The 13338-nt window shown below is 32.0% G+C and overlaps 2 protein-coding genes across 4 annotated transcripts in view; one reads left to right on the forward strand and one right to left on the reverse strand.

Moving 5' to 3' along the window:
• Positions 1-13338, reverse strand: part of LOC106688091 (facilitated trehalose transporter Tret1) — an 85817-nt gene that overhangs the window by 60635 nt on the left and 11844 nt on the right. The gene's annotated exons all lie outside the window — the stretch shown is intronic.
• Positions 1-13338, forward strand: part of LOC106688090 (uncharacterized) — an 80667-nt gene that overhangs the window by 48220 nt on the left and 19109 nt on the right. The window contains exon 1 of one of the 3 annotated variants that reach the window (XM_014432385.2): positions 10469-10585. The exons of the other annotated variants lie outside the window; for them this stretch is intronic. The gene's annotated coding sequence lies outside the window, so the exon portion shown is untranslated. Of the gene's footprint in view, positions 1-10468; positions 10586-13338 lie in introns of those variants that run through there. 3 annotated transcript variants of the gene reach the window in all.

Consider the following 13338-nt stretch of genomic DNA (forward strand, 5'->3'; position numbering starts at 1 on the left):
CATCCCAAACTCTCCAGTCCCATATCACAACCCTCGAAGAATGGTGTCGTAATTGGAGGATTAACATAAATTCCAACAAATCCCATCAAATCAGATTTACTCTTCGTCATAAACCTGCCGACTGCCCTACAGTATACTTTAATAATGTGGCTCTTACCCCTGTAGAACGGATTCGTTATCTTGGACTACACCTTGACAAACGACTAACCTGGAATCATCACACAAGACTGATAAGACAAGAAACTGCACGCAGAATCCGACTATTACAGCACTTACTAGACAAACGGTCTAAACTTCCAACTCATTACAAAAGACTGATCTACATGACAACAAGGTGCATCTGGACAAACGGAGTTGAGCTTTGGGGCTCCACTGAAACTTCGAATTCCTCTCGTATCCAATCCTTAAAATCCAAAATCCTTCGTAAAATCCTCAATGCTCCTTATTTTGTTGCTAATAAAACCATCCATAAAGACCTAAATGTTCCTTATGTAACCGATCTAGCCCGAACCCGATATCATTCCTTCCATTATAAACTCTCTAACCACCCAAACCCACTAGTTTCTAACCTTGCTTCCTCTTCCATTCCTGGCAATCCTCCGAGGTGCCTGAAAAGAAGATGGCCTCGTGACCTTATATTGTAAAATGTTTTTAGAGGTCTATAATTGAGTAGTTTCTCTACATGCTGTATCATATCATTATGATCTTACTTCAAATTTGCTTGTTGTATTTTTTATTCAGTTGTAAATATCAATAAATAAATTAATAAAAGAAAAAATCTATTTTTTTTTTTTTAATTTTCGTATTGTTCATCTTCACGCCATTGAGTAAAAAGTAAATTTTTTGGGAAACAATTAAATTATTCCTAACTAATAACACTGTGTTTGCGGGAATGACCTACTTTAGAAACATCTAGGAAGAAAAAAAAACCTTGTTAAGAGATAGCAAAACTAGAACGAAAACAATATTAGGAACTCATATTGTTGTTCATATCTAATTTTTTTTTTCCGACCTCTATATATCTTCGAAATTAAACTAGTTTCACAAAGTTGGTTATACCACAAATTGTATAAAATTTAGAAATTCTGAAGGTATGAAGCTTTTCTGAAATCTCCAAGTTCCCACCTCGAAGATTGAGGGAGGATTTCCGCAAATAAATCCTTTTTATTCAGTTACTTTCCTTTGGCTGTAATGAAGTAATAAATTCATTATAAATATGGATTTTAAAGATGAAAATGTGATTTTCTTGAAAAATCAACAAATTATACCTCCATAAAATTAAACGGATATGATGCTAAGGTTGGTGGTACTGAATTAATTTTTTTAATGTAGTAACTACTTACAACTGAATAACTAAATTAATTACTAATGAGGTGTAGATAGTTGACCGTAGATTGCTGATTGGAGAAGATGATCGGGGGATACGGTCACTAAAACAAAAGCATAAATAAACAAACAATTATTTATTTATGCCGACGTTTCGACCTTCTATGATAAACTTCTCAACCACCCAAACCCACTTGTTTCTAAACTGGCTTCTCCTTCAATACCTCATAATTCCATAATAAAGAAATTCTCATAATAAAGAAATTAATTATTTAAAAAATAAATTAATAATTTATTTCTTGTTATTTGCAATTCTAAACAATTATATACAATTAGTAAATTTGCTATTAAATATAAAATGACATGATATAAACATGTGGAGAATCTACTCATTGATAGAACTCCAATAAAGTAAAAGATCTCGAGGACATCTTCTTTTCAGACGCCTAGGGGCATTATGAGGTATTGAAGGATAAGCCAGGTTAGAAACTAGTGGGTTTGGACGGTTGAGAAGTTTATCATGGAAGGATTTATATCTAGTTCTGGCCAAATCGGCAAGATATGGAACATCGAGGTCCTGATGACTTTATTTGTGACAAAGTAAGGATCATTAAGGATTTTACGAAGGAATTTGGTCTGTAAGGATTGGATACGAGAGGTATTCGAAGGTCAGTAGAGCCCCAAAGCACATCTCCGTACGTCCTGATAGCCCTTATTATAGACGTATAGATTGGAACTTTATACCGTCTAGTAAATTTTATAGTCGGAATCGACGAGCAGTGTCCTGTCAGGGATGGGGATTCCACGTTATAGGGATTCCATGCCAGTCGTTTGACCAGCCCTAAGTAATGGATCCATTCAACGATGGATTCAATGAGTAAATATTAAGTTAAAATAATAATTAAAACTAATTATAGCTAATAATAATAACATATTAACTGCTTTGACATAGTTATCATGTTAAAGTAGTTCTACAGGTTTATGTATTTTTTTTTCATCCATCCAGTTCGTAAACTTGTATTAAATTGGAATAACCTTCCTTCTATGTTAGTTATTTTTGTTCCTTAAAAATCTCTTTCCTAAGAGAATCACATTCTTTATGCATATTATAGTTCCCACTATCCGATACCTTCTTATTTCGTGACCCTAAAACTCTAAAAACTGCTGAAGTCCTAGAAATAAAACGCATGGCTGGGGAGGGAGGGGGGAGAGGTAAAGTTTGAGGCCAAAAAAAACTCAATTAACATACACATTTTCAAGAAAATTTATCGATAGCTTCATGACCAACTTTAGAAAGACTGGAGGTTTAAGCACCTTTAAACAATTACGAATGTGGCAGAAAGTTTTCTACTCCAATTTAATTCACACACAAATCTTCAACCCTCTATCTCGAGTTGTTTGGATTGTAGAGGTGCGCGAATCACGAAAAAAGACATGGTAAAATTTTATTTGAAATCCAATCTCACCTAATGCTCTTTGGGTGTGTCCAAACACAGCAGTGGTGGTGGTATTTACAATGGCCAGATTACAGATAATTCAATGTGTCCTTCCATTTCGGCAAAACATGTTGACCTCAGGAGATGACAAATTTCCGGCAGTTCAAAAACCGATAAACTACTTTAAACATTAATTTTAATCAACTAAAAACGCAATCGAATTCAATGGCAACGTTGTGAAAACAGCTAGGTGAGCCGATCAATCATTATTTTTTTTCTCATGTCACGTTTTTCGACTTATCTTTAGTTTTCGAACAATACGTAATCGTAATGGTGGGTGCGATATGGATCTTTTTCTCGAATCCACCACCACACCACCTCTTCATTTAAATTGTAAACACTTTATAATGTTAACCTTCGATCGAGAAACCGGAAAGGCAGCGTACTTCAAATTGTTTATTAGTAATGTAATAAACATTACGTCAGAAATTATAAGTAAATATTAGATCCGGTTGGATTCGGTTCCTGCTTAAGTCTGCTAATTCACGAACCTTAATGAGGCTAAGAAAATCTTAGTTTTAATATTTTTTTCATTCGATTAATATATTAAGGTAGATAGTCAGGGCTATAGTAAAGGAATGCAAAAATAATTTTCTAATGCTTATGAATTTCCAAAGTTTCAACCCACAATCTAGTTCTTCACGATGGCTAAAACATAGAGATACAAATTAGGTAAAGCTGATGTCAGAATATAATAGTCACATATAAATAGCATCTAAATTGCCTACAATTCAGTCATCTACGGGGCAAAACAACGGTGGGCGGAAAACTACTTGTACGGAAATTACTCAGAAACTGGAAAGGCTAAATATTACAGTTAATCCCAAGAAAAAGGACTTTATTATTTTCTCCTTCCAGAAGAACAAGCACCCTCTCCCTAAAGTCTAAAGGGTAGAAGGGTGTGAGAATAGGCAGGGTTGTGTACCTTGGTGTTGTCCTTGATAGATACCTGACACTAGCTCACCACTGAATTACAGGCTCACCTGCTAACAATACCTAACCCTTCCTTTCGCCTTAAATTATTATTTTATAAAATAATATTTATACTATTAGACTCATTTATAAAAGTATACTTTTACTATTAGACGGGGCCTCCTCAAACGGAGCACCTTTGTTGGGTAACTTCGCAACCACAACAGTGAAGAAACTCCAACAGTTTTAGGGTAGTATCCTGAGACGTATTTTGAAGCATTCTTCTTTATAAAGAGCGAAAACTGACTACATCTATACGACACTAAAGTACAAGAGCCCAAGAGGAGAAAAAAGGCAGTTATCTCACCCCAATTTTTGATTACTTTAATGTAAACTATGTATAATTAATAGTCAAAATTCATGAGTCTACCAAGTATAGGTAGGGGGAATAAAAAAAATGGCGGCTGTTTCAAAACGATAAAAAAAACTAATTTTTCATTCGGAGCTCTATACCTCAAAAAGTAAGAACAACACAAGAAAACCTAAGAGAACGTCATTTAAAGAAGAGCAAATTTGCTAAGATATGAGCCCTACTAGAGTTATTTACATTAAATAGTTTTCGAGATATAGCTTTTTAAAAAGAAACATTTCATAAAAATGTATGGGACGTACTGAAAGATCAGTCGTTAGAGAATTTATTTTGAAAAATCTATATCTCAAAAACTATTTGACTTACAGATGTCTATCAGCCCTCAAATTAAAGCTAGTTTAATGAGCTATAAAGTAGTTTATGATATTTATCATCGTAGGAGTAGTAGTTTACATGAAATTTGCTAAAATAAATTGATTTATAATTTTTCGGAAAAATTTTCATTTGCCAAATTTATATTCATATGTGAATACCATAAAAACTACTACCCCTACGAAGATAAGTGTCATAAACTATTTTATAGTAAGTTAAATTTCCTTTATTTTGCGTGTTGGCAGACATATGTGCGTCTTATGGATCTAGAGATATATTTTTTCAATATCATAAAAACTACTACTCCTACAAAGATAAACATAATCAACTATTTTGTAGTAAATGTAACTACCTTTAATTTGAGCGCTGGCAAAGATCTGTACATCCAATGATTTCTGAAATGAAGTTTTTATGAACTTATTGGCCGAACAACTATAAATCAATTTATCTTAGTAAATATGATGAAAACTACTCTTCCTACGATGGTAACGGTCATAAACGTATTTATAGTCCATTAAACTAGCTTTAATTTGAGTGCTAATAGATATCTGTGCGTCTCATAGTTCCTGAGATATAGATTTCTCAAAATAAATTAACTAACTACTAAGATGTTTAAGAAATTTTGCTTTTTAAAAACCTATATCTCGAGATCTATTGTACGTAAATAGCTCTTTTAGGGATAATATTTCAGCAAATTTACTCTTCTTTAAATAATGTTCTCTTATATTTTCCAGTATTGTTGGTAGTTTTTAAGATATAGAGCTCCGAATGAAACATTAATGTTTTTAAGGTTTTGAAATACCCGCCATTTTTTATTCCCCCTACCTATACTTGACAGACTCATCAATTTTGACTAGTAATTATACATAGTTTTCATTAAAGTAACCAAAAATTGGGGAGAGATAACTACCTTTTTTTCTTCCCGGCTCTTGTACTATTTGGACTGTTCACAATGACGGAGACACATGAAATTCTGTGATAGCCTCCAACGATGCACTAACCCACTTTTTCTGACATTGACACCAATAGGACACCCACAAAGGTAGTAAACACACATAAACAGTCTCAGACTCGACTGAGGACTTACCTACTAATAACTTACTTAATGACCTCACTAACTTACTTAATAGATTAATGACAACATCAGCCCCGTCATTAGACAGCAGACACAATACCACATTTCCCGTCTATATCCGTCGCATTTCCTTCCCTTAGTCCCCTCTTAAAATGTTTCAAATGGTGTAAAAGAGATTAATTTTATCATTTCTCATCACTTCCACCCCTAATATCATATACTACACGTCCATGGGGCTTAGAAAAAAAAAAAGAAGCAAGCTATTCCTTCTGGAGCTTAGTTCGCAAAATATCGGTCCAGTCTCTAAGAAAGCAAATTTTATAAATAAATAAAAGTTCATACATTCCGCGCTAATCAGCTTTTGCTAGTACACGGCTGGGTGTTGACAAGCACACCTTGTTTCTAACTCAGTGATCCCTCTCAAGCCTTTAATAATGGATCGTTTAAATAGGCAAGGCAGGGAACTACCTTTACATCTCGAGCCTCCTAGGTTTTACCCATGAGAAAAATATGTTTCGATGGATTTAATTTCCTTTCCAAATGTTTTAGGTTTTTTCTTTAAAGAAAAGTAATTGCACCTAATCAGCTAATTATTCTGGCACTACCTATAAGAACTACCAAATGCATTCAAAATTATAATTAACATATGCATCGTAATTAACTATTATAAAATCATAAACAGGTCATATTCATTGCTAAGCCTATTAAAAACTGATTTATGCCAATGACACATGTGTGCTATTAGTAAATAATGGCATATCAATTGTTCCCACCTACAATCACACATCACAAGTTCTGAAGAATATTGTTAAAAGTGGAAGTTTAAAATAAATCCCATCACATCACCTTTACTCTTCATCGTAAACCTACGACTTTCGATCCTACAGTATCTTTTTATAATACTCCATTTATCTCTAACAGATCCTCTACCTAGGACTACATCTGGATAAACTACTGAGTTTGAATCCACATACAAGACAAGCTCTTCGATTCGGGCTATTATAATACTTTCTAGACAACAGTCCTATTAATTAAAAAATACTGACTTACATAACCATAAAAGACTTACGGATTTGGGCTTTGGGGCTCCAATAAACCATTGAATTTCTCATGTATCCAATCCTTATAATCCAAAATCCTCCATGAAATCCTAAATGCTCCTTTGTCACAAACGAAATCATCAAGAATGACCTCAGTGTAAGCTATGTCAATGTTCCAGAACCAGATATCAATCCTTCCAGGACACAACTCACTTGTTTCTTACCTTCAACCCCCCCGCTTCAATACCTGATAATCCTCCTAAGAGTTTGAAAACAAGATATCCTCTAGACCCTCTGCTATAGAAATGTTCTAGCAATGGGAAGATTCTCCACAAGACTGTATTATGTCATTTTCATTTAACTAAAATAACATTTATTTGTATATTTAATTAATACACTCATAAATTTTAATAAATAAAACTTCAGTTTCATTGATATGTTAACGATTGCACAACTCTTTGCATCCTCATCTTTCTGGAGCACTCTCAGACTAAAAAATATTTACTCCCATGCAGTTACAGACGCAGGCTATAGCCTTCAAGGTGATAATAGCAAAGAATTTATAATTATTACGCGTGTGATACCCTATCAGCTCTGATAAGGTAGCGTCGGATGATACGTACGTATATAGTTCATGTGCTATTATTGGTGCTAAAATGAAAGATTTTAGAATCGTATCAACTTCGATGACATAATAAAAGTTATTTAAAAACCTAATTTTGGAATGACTCAATGACTCTGCATAATCTGTAACTGATTATAATAAACGCATTATTACTAGATTAATAAAAACAAATTATATTGCGCATATCACCCAACTTTTACTTACCACCCTACTTTAGCCAACATTACACCTGGGAAATCAATTATTTCTTTATTTTTTTGTTAGTGCACTTATTTCACCTTTTAATCTTTTTAATATTTATATATATATAACTTATAGTGAGTAGTAGTAGTCGATGTATGACATGTCGCAATCCTTTACGCCCGACCCGCCCCACTACAACCCCTTTTTTCCGTACCCTCCTGGAATGAAAATAAATTAAATTAATACATACATATAAGGAGGAAGTTATATGTATACCTGTAAGTTTATAATTCCTTGGGTTGCCTTGTGGCATTTTAAGGTTATGTGCAGAGTCCAATTGGGTCGCCAGTGGATTATTAGAACGGAGAGGGGCCGTTCCACCGGTTTGATCACTAAAACCCCTTTTATTTATTTATTTTTCGTACCCCCCTGACAAAATAAGTAAATTAAAACCCCGATTTAGGGACGGTCCTATATCACTTTTTTAAACATTCACTTAGAAAAAGAAGAGGAAACTTAGAAGGGATAATTAAATCTAGAAATATTTAAAAAGTGGCTAAAATTGAAAAAACAGCCTATAATTGGCTACACATGAAACGAAAACAAAATCTATCACCATAACTGCCAGGGAAAAACAATAATTATCAATCTCATTCATATTTTATTTTCATCCATTGTTTATCACTAGGGATAGGATTTTTATGTTTTCACATATTTTTACCTGAACATGATATCTGCGATTCCTCACTAACTATAGATGTTTCAATACATATCTGGCCAAAAGAAGCCATTTTTATTTTACATATTTTTAAATATTTGGCCTTTTTTACATATTTTCACATATTTTGTTGTAAATAACATATTTTATGAAATATTTATTATTTTTAACGCAGCAACATCGTAAAATTCAACAGAACGCAAGAAACTTAAAAGTGAAATTTCTCATTTATCATAAATAGTGCGTACAAATTCTACATCTTCATCTTTTAACTCAAATTAAAAGAAGTGGCAATAATAAATTTTCACACAGAATTACATCGAGAATTTCTCAGAATCAATTAAAAAGAGCTAGGGTCTTATTCCTTATTATAACAAATGATGACATCCGCCCAGGTGATGCAGAATACCGAACTAGATGCAATGGAAATAGCTTCATTTAAGTATGCTCCTATAACATCTGTAAATGTTGAAAGATCTTTTAGCTGGTACAAGTTCCATTCTGCGGTCAAACCGACGAAGATTTTTATTTGAAAATTTAAAAATACATTTAATCTCCAATAATTTTGTAACTGGCCCTGCTAAATAATTGATTTCTTTCAAAGTTTTAAATATTTTTCTAAAGTTTTTTTTCTTTTTAATAAGGATTATTCTTTATTTCCATTTATACTTTGTTCATAATTCATTCTGAGTAATTATTAATTTAATTAGTTTAATTACAATTACTCATTAATGTCTTGTTATTGAACAGCTATGTTTTCTCTAAGTACATTTTTTTGTACATATTTTAATATAATTTCTTTAAAATATTATTCATGTAACAGCTATGTTTTCTCTAAGTACATTTTTTTGTACATATTTTAATATAATTTCTTTAAAATATTATTCATGTAATATTTAATAAATACATATTTATGTAACTTTTTTTAAGTAATAAAATTACTAATTAATTAGTAATTTATATTGTTGAATAATACAAAATTTATAAATACATATTATTTTAAATATTTGACAATTTATTAGCACATATTTATGTACATATTTCGGATTTTTAGCACATAAAAATCCTATCCCTATTTATCATTTATTGATATAGATTTTTTTATTATTGGTGATATAGATTTATTAATATTGGTTATTTTATCCAATTGAATTAAATTAAAGGTACTTACAAATTTTTATAGTCAATTTGTTTTTTAATGAAAATTTGTTTGTAAGTATTTCTTGAGGTTTGGAAATGATTATCAACATAGAATATGAGTTTAATAAAAGATTACATGGTGGTTTACTATTTTTTTTTTTTTTTGTAACTTTTATGTTTTGTCTGCCAACGTTTGGCATTTATTTTGTTGAGGACACATCATAACTGGTTACAAAGAAGAAGGTTAACAAAGAATATTTTTCTTGTTTTCATAATTCAGTTAACAGTTTTATTACTTACTAGTCTTCATTTGATAGAAACAATTCAGTTCAGGTTCTATCGTTTCTATTTTAGGAGACTGGTTAGTTGCTCAAGAGACTGGATTGTCTATTGTCGTGGATACTGCTAATATTATTGTATATATTATTCCTCTGTTATTAACAATATTTTTATTACATTTTCCTTACTAACTTAGTATTGTAATAAAGTCAAAGTTCTAAAAAAAAAAAGCATTTATGCGTTTCAGACTGTCAGACACGCCCCTGGAGCTCACTATAAAGTCGGCTTTTTTGTGCTTCACTTTTGCTGGTAACTTACTCCCTCCATTATTGCCCTTCTTCCAAGGTTCTTTGGCACGTTTATTTTCAGTTTTTTTTTCTATTTGAATATAACTTTTTTGAAGATGTGGTTCATTACGATTATCATTTCACTTTCTCATTTCTAATTAACTTTCACACATTATAATTCACTTTCAGTACGGATGTGAATGTTTTGGGAGTGAGGCCCCTCTATAGCTGATGCATCTTTTTGTACTGTTGATGTGAAATTTGTTTTGATATTGTGGTTTCTGTTCTGATGTTATTGTTGAATGTTATGATGAGTGATTTTCCAGTATTTTAAATACTCAAGTCTTTCTGGTTTGGATCTACAAAGCCTATTTTAACGACAAAAACATTTTTTTTTATTTTTTCAATTATGAATAAATTAACATACAGTACATAGATATTTTTCGGTACTTTTGGACCCTCATTATAAAAATGATACTGTGCCAACTATTCAATAAAAAGCACTATGAATCAATTGATCACCCATTCATAAAATAACAGGATAGTGATCTGACGCTAGAGCAATTTTCTTTTTTCATTTGCAAATGTTTGAAATACGTCAAGGATATCTTCCACTTTATCTGTAGCATTGCTAGATATATCTCAGACGAATTAGTGATCAGTTAATCCTCAACGGCTGACATGAATATGATACGGATTATTTCCCTACCGTGGCAAACTATGTTTGGGGTAAAATATAGGAACAACAAAACATTGTAGTAGGTAGGTATTTCACAATTTGATTATTTTTATTTTTTTTTTTAATGAATCATTTGAATGACATTCTTATCAATTTGTTAAGCTAACAATTCATTCTTAATAACTTCAATAAAATAAACGAGAAATGTAATGCTGTATTATTTTTAGAACTGTTTTATAACAATGATTTTTTTCTAATTTAACCACTGCTTCTATCTTAAGATATAGGATTCAATGTCTTATGATAAAAATCTTTCATCAACGAACATTTCTTTTAATTATAATATTTTTAATATTATATTAAATAACTGAATATTATATCCCCCCCCCCCAGAAGTAAAAAAAATATTAATTTCATACAAATTATATTTTGTTCAAGCAAATAATTGTAACAACCGTGCTAAAAATATCACGACCTGAACGACTATGGCTTGCCCCCCCCCCCAGGTTTAATCCTGGGCACGCCCTTTCAGAGAAAGGGCCTTTTAGCTAATCTGTAATGTTTATTCTCATACACATTTATTTTTATTTTTATTGCTCTCTCCCTTATTTAACAAGATTTATCTTAAATTTTATTATACTCTATTATTCTGAACAATCTTTCATAAGAATACATCAAACAGTAATATTTTACTGCTTTACTTGAATAGTGTCGAAACTGACAATATAATGAAGGCCTAACGAACCCAAAGGTTCGATGCCGATACCACTAAACGCTCTCTGCATACATCCTTCCAGTGATGCCCCTCCAAACCTTTTTCCACTAAATCAGTTTTAACGCAATCCTCCCATCTACGCTTCGGTCTATCCCTCGGACCTTTACCCATTTGTTCAGTGTTTATTAATATTTTAGGGAACCGCTCGGTTTCTAAGCCCTACAATCTTACACGACCATCTTAAACGCGGCAATACTATAACTTGAATTATATTTACCTGGTGTAAGTCCCTTAATTCAGCGTTGTGTAATCTTCTAAATTTTCCCGTTAATTCATCCTTTCTCGGTCCGAATATTTTTCGTAATACTTTATTTTCGAAAACCCTAAGACGCTCTTCATCCCTTAGTGTAAGAGGCCACGTCTCACATCCATAAAGAACAGTCAAAATTAACAAACAAAAATAAATTAATTTGTGTTTGAGGTATTGCATAGCTTGTACAGTAGACTGGAATTAATTTGTTACAACTTTAATTGCTTTAGGGCGATCTCACAAGAATATGGCACTATCATTAAAATAGGTCCAATTTTATCTAAATCATAAACAATTTTTTTTTCTAAATGTTGCACTATTCAACAATGTTCAGTTGTCTTAAGTTTATATCTACGGATCTTTGGTTTTGTATAATTTCCTATTTCCGTTATTATAACGGTTAAAGAGTTAGAGGAAGACTGAAAGAAATTATCTGTCAATATGTACCTATATACTTATAGTGCCATATTTAATTAAGAATTCCATTTTAATTATTCTTGAGTAATTAAATGTTTACAATTGTTAGGCATTTTTGTGATACTTGAAGCTTTTTATGTTAATTAGTGAAGTTCCATAAGGGACAGGGATACGTCATGATAGGTCTTAATGCTAAGTTGTAGAGGATAAATTAATTTATTTATTTGAAATACTTTTAATTATTTATTAAAATATTGTTATTTTAATTCTGTTTCTTGAAATTCTTTTGGACACAAATTTTTTTTTTCCGATGATACGAAAAAATCATGTTTTCAGACAGCAGAGCAAGTTCATATGAGAAGCATAGACTTTCCAAATTTAAATCCCACAATTATAGCGATTGTTTTGTTCGTTGAAGTTTATAGCAGTGTGACAATTTCTGATCTCTGAGATTTTTATTTGTGTATCATTTTTTTAAGAGAATTTATCAAACGAAAGACCAGTTATAACTTCACAGGAGATTTTTAAGTAATTAAAACAAAAAGATGGATCCAAAGCCAGCCACAATTTATCTCAGCTAATATTCATCCGATTAAGGTGATTTTTATTTTGTAATTTCATTACCTGTCAAATGATGAGCTATAATTTTCAGCAATTTAAAAACATTTTTTTTTTCAAACCCAGCCATTAGTTATTTACATCATTACAACAAAAGGGAAATCACTATGAAAAATTTATTTTATGTTGTCGGTGTTCTGTTTCTGGTAGTAACTTTTGACTAATGGGTAGTTTCTCTACATGCCTGTATCGCGTCATTATGATCTTACATTAAATTTACTAGATCTATTTTTATGTAAATACAGTTGTAAATATCAATAAATAAATCTTTGACAACCGCAGGCTCTCGCTAGGTTTGAACAGTAAATTATCTGTAGTATCTATAGGACTGTTTGAAATGAAGTAGTCTGGATATAGTGAACTAATTCCGAACTAATGACCCTTTTCTTGTTGACATTGTCATCGTCATTAAGATAAGCTGACTAGGTGGGCGAGACATCTGGTGAAAAGAATTTTCCTAATTTTTACGCATCTCTCATTCTCCCGCCTCTTAAATATTGGCGCCCTAAACAAATACCCGTTTGACCCGTATGTATATCAGAAACTGAAAATACTCTATGAAAATAACTTACAAAAAATCTTAGTTACTTACTTTTTACTTTTGCAGGTTTTATCCCTTATTGGGTTGCCTGGTTAAGTCAGAGCGTCCCTCCACTTCTCTCTATCACAGTAGTTCTCTGCCGGCCATGTCCTCCATTCAGTCCTTCCACCGGGTTCGGGGTCTTCCTCTCCTCCGTCTTTCAGGTTGTTTCCATAGCTGGAAACTTCTCTTCGGC

The sequence above is a fragment of the Halyomorpha halys genome, unplaced genomic scaffold (genome assembly GCF_000696795.3).
Source record: "Halyomorpha halys isolate HHAL.00 unplaced genomic scaffold, Hhal_1.1 Scaffold1051.1, whole genome shotgun sequence".
NCBI classification, from domain to species: Eukaryota; Metazoa; Arthropoda; class Insecta; order Hemiptera; family Pentatomidae; genus Halyomorpha; species Halyomorpha halys.